Source organism: Neofelis nebulosa, chromosome X (assembly GCF_028018385.1).
Source record: "Neofelis nebulosa isolate mNeoNeb1 chromosome X, mNeoNeb1.pri, whole genome shotgun sequence".
NCBI classification, from domain to species: domain Eukaryota; kingdom Metazoa; phylum Chordata; class Mammalia; order Carnivora; family Felidae; genus Neofelis; species Neofelis nebulosa.
The window spans coordinates 57,095,445-57,102,739 of NC_080800.1; positions in this window are offsets into that span (position 1 = coordinate 57,095,445).

Sequence of the window (7,295 nt, forward strand, 5' to 3'; positions counted from 1 at the left end):
TCCTATGCTAATGAACAGGGCAGCTCACTGGACCCTGCTGGCTCTTTTGACCCCTGAGATGCAATGTTGCTTCTCCTTAATGCAATACCAGAAGGGGAACTATCTCTCCCAGTGGCTTTTCAAAGCATGCAGTCTGCTTCCAGGCCTCTGCCTCCTCCAAAGGAACTCTGCTATGTCCACCAGGCTCAACCCTGGTGATGGTCCAGACTTCTAAAACTTCTGACTTTGTGAAAAACTTGTGATAATAATCCCCTCTTGTTTCCCAGTCAATGGTTTTGGGGACGTGTTTTTCTTATGCAATCCTTTGTGTACTTCTCTCTCTGTCTCTCTGTCTCTCTGTCTCTCTCTCTCCCCATGATCAGGGATCCCTGTCCTCTCCAGGTTTCATGATTCTTTCTCCCCAAATCACATCTCTGTACCTCCTACCTTCCACAATATGGCCTCTTCTCTCCTTCTAGTTGTGCAGTTTATTCTCTCAGTCCTCAGATCGATTTCCAGGGTGTTCTGAATAATTTGATATTTAACTATCTGTGTTTGAGGGACAAGGCAAGCATAAGGTCCTCTTACTACTCTACCATCTTAACTTAATTCTATCCATTTGTTTTAAACTTTCGTTACTACCCACTAAAATGATTTCATATCCCAAAGTAAATCTCGACTTGTCCTGCTGATATAACCAATAAATATCTGGAGGTAGCCCTAATTCACAATGGACCATCTCTAGCCAGCCCAGTGTTTACCTAACCCACAAACTCAGATATTCCCAACACAATTAACACAATAGAATGCTTTCTTAAAATAGGACAGATGTGGTCTCAAATCTTTTCACTTTAAGAATTTATCCCATTCCTCCTATTCCCAGTCTCATATCCCAAAACGTACCTAGACTCTACTGAATTGGGTTTAGCAGTAATCCTTGTTTAGTAGTAAAATTTTAAACTCAGTAACCTGTAATTTGATTTTATCTAATTCACCAAGGAACAAAAAAAAAGTTGGTTCTGTTGCTCATTTGTTTTAACTCTATTCTTCTGTTTTCTTCACATTGTATTACCAGTTCATATACTCAAATTTTTATTTGCTTTATTCATATAACATATTTCATATTCCTGATTTACTTATTCTGAGATTGTGCAAAACCAAGCCAAGCTTACTTGTAGCCAGAACTAACACATTAAAAAAAAAAACACGGAGCCCAAAGATGTGGGGAGAGTTTGGTTGACCAAAAAATTTAAGAGAGGCATTAGACTATTTAATGTGGAACCCAATTTAAAATTGTACATCATGTGGTTTAAAAAATGCTTACTTTTTGTGGTTGATGTGAGCTTATGTAAAACTACCTTGTTAAACTAAATAAGTGAATCCAAAATAAAGGAGAAAATACGAACTATTTTACATTTTTATCCTGCCTTTATCAGTAAAGAGTAAATTGGAACCACTTAAACTTTAAACAAATATTAAACAGTACACTCTTCAGTTCTTTAAATAACTATTCTGGGAGAACTGAAAACTATAGTCACTCTTGTATCTAACCAATACTTTACTGCAACAGACCTATCCTTTTTGTTTAACAATTTTATTGATACATAGTTCATATACTATATAATCCACACATTTAAAATGTACACTTTTAATGTTTTTTTGCATATTCACAAAATTGAGCAATGATCACCACAATAAATTTTAGAATATTTTCATCACCTCAAAAAAATAAGCCTATGTTCATTAGCAGTCACTCCCCATTTCCCCAGAAACCTGCCTCTAGCAACCAGGCTGTACCAACCATTATTCTACCTTCTGTCTCTATAGATTTGCCTATTCTGGACATTGCATATGAAAAGAATTATATAATATGTGACCTTTACTGTCTGGCTTCTTTCACTTATCAATTTTATAGAGTAAATCAGTGCTTCATTCTTTTTAATTGATGAATAAAAATCCATTTTAGAAATATAGCACATTTTGTTTAGACCTTCATCAGTTGATGGTCATTTTGATTGTTTCCACTTTGGAACTATTATAAATAATGTTACTATAAAAGTTCATACAATAACAAGAGACATCGATAACAAAGGACAACTAACAGATCACATATGTTTGGGAAAAAATACATAGTAATAAATAACATTTTAGTTACAAAAAGGAAGCATAAAAATTAAGGAATGCTAGAATAGAATAATAAAACTATACGTGTCAAAATTTGGTGACCATACCTGAAAAAGTTATATAGGTATATAGGCCAAAATTTATGACACTAGATAAGTTTAAGAGTAAAAAAGAAATGTTAAAAAACAAAACAAAACAAAAGTTGAACATTCAAGTCATAAGTTTGGAAAAAGTGCATAGAGAAAATATAAAAAGGGAATAATAAGCATAAAAGAAATAATGAAATAGAGAAGAGAAAAAACAACATAGAAGATTTACAAAATAAATTGTTTCCTTAAAGAGATGAGTAACATAGAACTTTGGCAAAACTATTTGTTTAAAGACCTTTCTCCAAAGAAGACATCCAGATGGCAAACAGGCACATGAAAAGATTCTTGATATCACTCATCATCAGGGAAATGTAAATCAAAACTACAATGAGATACTACCTCACACCTGTCAGAATGGCTAAAATAAAAATGCAAGGTTGGGGCGCCTGGGTGGCGCAGTCGGTTAAGCGTCCGACTTCAGCCAGGTCACGATCTCGCGGTCCGTGAGTTCGAGCCCCGCGTCAGGCTCTGGGCTGATGGCTCGGAGCCTGGAGCCTGTTTCCGATTCTGTGTCTCCCTCTCTCTCTGCCCCTCCCCTGTTCATGCTCTGTCTCTCTCTGTCCCAAAAATAAATAAAAAACATTGAAAAAAAAATTAAAAAAAAAAATGCAAGAAACAAATGTTGGTGACAATATGGAGAAAAAGGACCCTTTATGCACTGTTGGTGAGAATGCAAGCTGGTGCAGCCACTCCAGAAGAGAGTATGGAGGTTCTTCAGAAAGTTAAAAATAGAGCTACCCTATGATCTAGCAATTGCACTACTGGGTATTTACTGAAAAAATTCAAAACTGTGAATTCAAAAGGATATATGCATCCCTATGTTTATAGCAGGATTATTTACAATAGCCAAGATATGGAAGCAGCCCAAGTGTCCACTGATTGATGAATGGACAAAGAATATGGGGCATATATATACATATACAACAGAATATTACTCAGCCATCAAAAAGAATGAAACCTTGCCTTTGGCAATGATGTAGATGGAGCTAGAGTGTATTATGCTAAGTAAAATAAGTCAGTCAGAGTAAGACAAATGCCATATGATTTCATTCATATGTGGAATTTAAGAAACAAAACATATGAACATAGGGGAAGGGAAAAAACTGAGAAGGAAGCAAACCATAAAAGACTATAGAAACAAACTGGTGGTTGATGGAGGCAGGTGGGCAGGTGATGGGCTAAATGGATGATGGTATTAAGGAGGGTAATTGTTGTGATGGGCACTGGATGTTATATGTAAGTGATGAATCACTAAATTCTACACCTGAAACCAACTTTACTGTATTTGTTAACTAACTAGAATTTAAATAAAAACTTGAAGTCAAAAAAGGGATTAAATTCCTAAGTGTGAGACTTGAAACTATAAAAATCCTGGAGGAGAACACAAGCAGTAATCTCCTTGACATTGGCTATGGCAAAATTTTTCTAGTTATGTCTACTAAGGCAAGGGAAACAAAAGTGTGAAGAAACTGATGGGACTCACTCAAAATAAAAAGCTTCTGCACAACAAAGGGAACAATTAACAAATCTAAAGGGCAACCTACTGAATGGGAGAAGATATCTGCAAATGACATATCTAAGGACTTAGTATGCACAATATATAAAGAACTTATACAACTCAACACCAAAAATCCCAAATAATACAATTAAAAAATTGGCAGAAGACATGAACAGACATTTTTCCAAAGACATACAGATGGACAAGATCATGCTTAACATCACTGATCATCAGGGAAATGCAAATCAAAACTACAGTGAGATATCACCTAACACCTGTCAGAATGGCTAAATCAAAAACACAAGAAATAACAAGTGTTGGGTGAGGATGTGGAGGCAAATAAATTTTCATGCACTGTTAGTGGGTATGCACACTCATGCAGCCACTGTGGAAAACTATATGAACTTCACACAGAAAATTAAAAATAGAATTACCATATGATCCAGTAATTCCACTACTGGGTATTTACCCATAGAAAATGGAAATGCTAATTTGAAAAGATATATGCACCCCTATGTATATTGCAGTATTTATTTACAATAACAAAATTATGGAAGCAACCCAAGTGTCCATTAACAGATGGATGGATAAGAAGATGTAGAACACACACACACACGCACACACACACACACACACACCATGGAATATTACTCATCCATAAAAAGAATGAGATCTTGCCATTCACAACAACATGGATTGATCTAGATGGTATAATGCTAAGTGAAATAAACCAGTCAGAGAAAGACAAATACAATATAATTTCACTCACTTGTGGAAGTTAAGAAACAAAACATATGATTAAGCAAACAAAGCAGAAGCAGACCAATAAACACAACGAAGAAAGTGGTGCTTTCCAGTGGCAGGGCAAAATGGGTGAAAGGAAGTGGGAAGTACAGGCTTCTAGTAATGGAACAAAAAATCCCAAGAATGGATGGTACAGCATATTGTCAATGGTATAATAGTGTTGTATGGTGACAGATGGTATGTCCACTTGTGGTGAGCATAGCATAGCATATACAGTTGATGAATCACTATGTTATACACCTGAAAGTAATATAATATTGTGTGCCAAGCAAATTTCAATTTTTGGAAAGGCAAATTAACCTCAAAATAATGTAGAATGCCATTAATTATCAAAAAATTCACATTAAAATTTCAGTGACATACTGATACACACTCACAAGAGGGGTTAAAATGAAAAGGTATAGCAAAAACAAAACAATGATTAGAATAATAATTTACAGTCAATGAGTTTAACAAGGTCATAGAACACAACACATAGAACACTGAGTAATAAGAAAATTGATTGTATGCTTACATACTAACAAATGAAATGTAAAATTATTTTGCACATCCAAAAACACTGAATATTAAGTGGCAAGGAATAAATGTTTAAAAAGATATCTGAGGGGCGCCTTGGTGACTCAGTTGGCTGGGTTTCCAACTTTGGCTCAGATCATTATCTCACCGTGGGTTCAAGCCCCACATTGCGTTCTGTGCTGGCAGCTCAGAGCCTGGAACCTGCTTCGGATTCTGTGTCTTCCTCTCTCTCTGCCCCTCCCCTGCTCACACTCTGTCTCTGTCTCTCTCTCTCTCAAAAATAAACAAAACAAAACAAAACAAAACATTAAAAAGATATCCAATATCTGTACATTAGAATCTTCAAGGGGTGCTTGGGTGGTTCAGTCAGTTAACCGTCCAACTCTTGGCTTTGGCCCAAGTCATGATCTCATGGGCTTGTGGGTTAGAGCCCTGCATCGGGCTCTGTGCTGACAGTGCAGAGCCTACTTGGGATTCTCTCTCTCTCTCTCTCTCTCTCTCTCTCTCTCTCTCCTCTCTCTGCCCATCTCCTGCTTGTGCTCTCTCTCAAAATAAATAAATAATCTTAAAAAAAGAACCTTCAAAATATTGCAAAGATAAAGAAAGTCTAATCTAAAAGCTATGCCATATTAATGGATTGGAAGATTTAATATGGTTAAGATGGTATTCTCCCCAAATTGATCTATAGATTTAATACAAAGCCATTAAAATTTTCCACTGGCTTTAAAAAAATAAGTTAAAAGACCAATTCTAAAATTTAAATTGAGACTGGGTGAAATAGGTGACAAGGATTAAAGAGTACATTTATTATGATGAAACAAATAAAATAAAATGATAAAAACATAGAAATAAAATTTTTATGAGAATGCTAGAACCTACAATAACTTAAAACATTTTTAAAAGGGACAAATTGAAGGACTTACCCTTATCTGATTTCAAGATTGAATGTAAAGCTACAGTAATAAAGACAGTTGTTATTGGTGACAAAAAATTGACACACAGATAAATAAAATGAAGCACAGACAGCACAGAAATAGATCCAAACATATTTTTATAAATGAATTTTTACAAAGTGCGAGGTGATTCAGTGGGTAAAGGCAGAACTTAACAAATGGTTTTTGACAAATGAGAATTAAATGTGGGAAAAATGAGTATCTATATCATGCACAATTAACTGAAAATAGATTATAGATATAAAAGAGCTGAAAACTATAAAATTGTGAGAAGAAAATATAGAAGCAAATTTTTGTGACTTTGAGTTAGCTATGACACCAAAATCACAGCAAAAAGATTGGATTTTATCAAAATTTAAAACTACCTTTCATCAAAAAAAAAACTATCAAGAAATTTAAAAAGAAAACCTGTAGAATGGGAGAAAATATTTTCAAATTATTTATCTGACAATAAACATGTATATGTAATATGTAAACTACTCTTAATAAATCAACAGTAAAAAAGACAATAATTTTTAAATGGGCAAAAAGTTTGAATAGATACTACTTCAAAGAAGACAGGTAAAATGACAGTAAGGAAATGAAAGATGTTCAACACCAGTAGTCATTATGAAAATGCAAATAAAATCCACAATTAAATATCACTTCACACCCGCTGTGATGGCTATAATACAAATATAAAAAGTATATGAAATAACAAGGGTCTGCAAAAATGTGATAAAATTTAAACCCTCATAATTTGCTTGTGGAAAGGTAAAATCGTGCATCCATTTTGGCAAACAGGGTGGTAGTTCCTTAACAGGTTAAACATAAAGTTACCATATGACCCAGAAATTCTACTCTTAAATATATATCCAAAAGAAATGAAAACTTATTGGGTACCTGGGTGGCTCAGTCGGTTAAGTGTCCGACTTCGGCTCAGGTCATGATCTCCTGCTTCGTGAGATGAAGCCCTGCATTGGGTTCTGTGTTGACAGCCAAGAGCCTGGAGCCTGCTTCAAATTCTGTGTCTCCCTGTCTCTTTGCCCCTCCTCCACTCATTCTCTCTCTCTCTCTCTCTCTCTCTCTGTCTCAAAAATAATAAATAAACATTAAAGAAAGAAATAAAAACTTATGTCCACATACACGCTTTCATACAAAATTTCAAGCAGCATTATTCATAATAGCCAAAAGAAATGGAAATAATCCCAATGTCCATTAACTGATGAATGGATAAACGAAATGTGGCTTGTCTGTACAATGTAATATTATTCATCTGTAAAAAAGAATAAA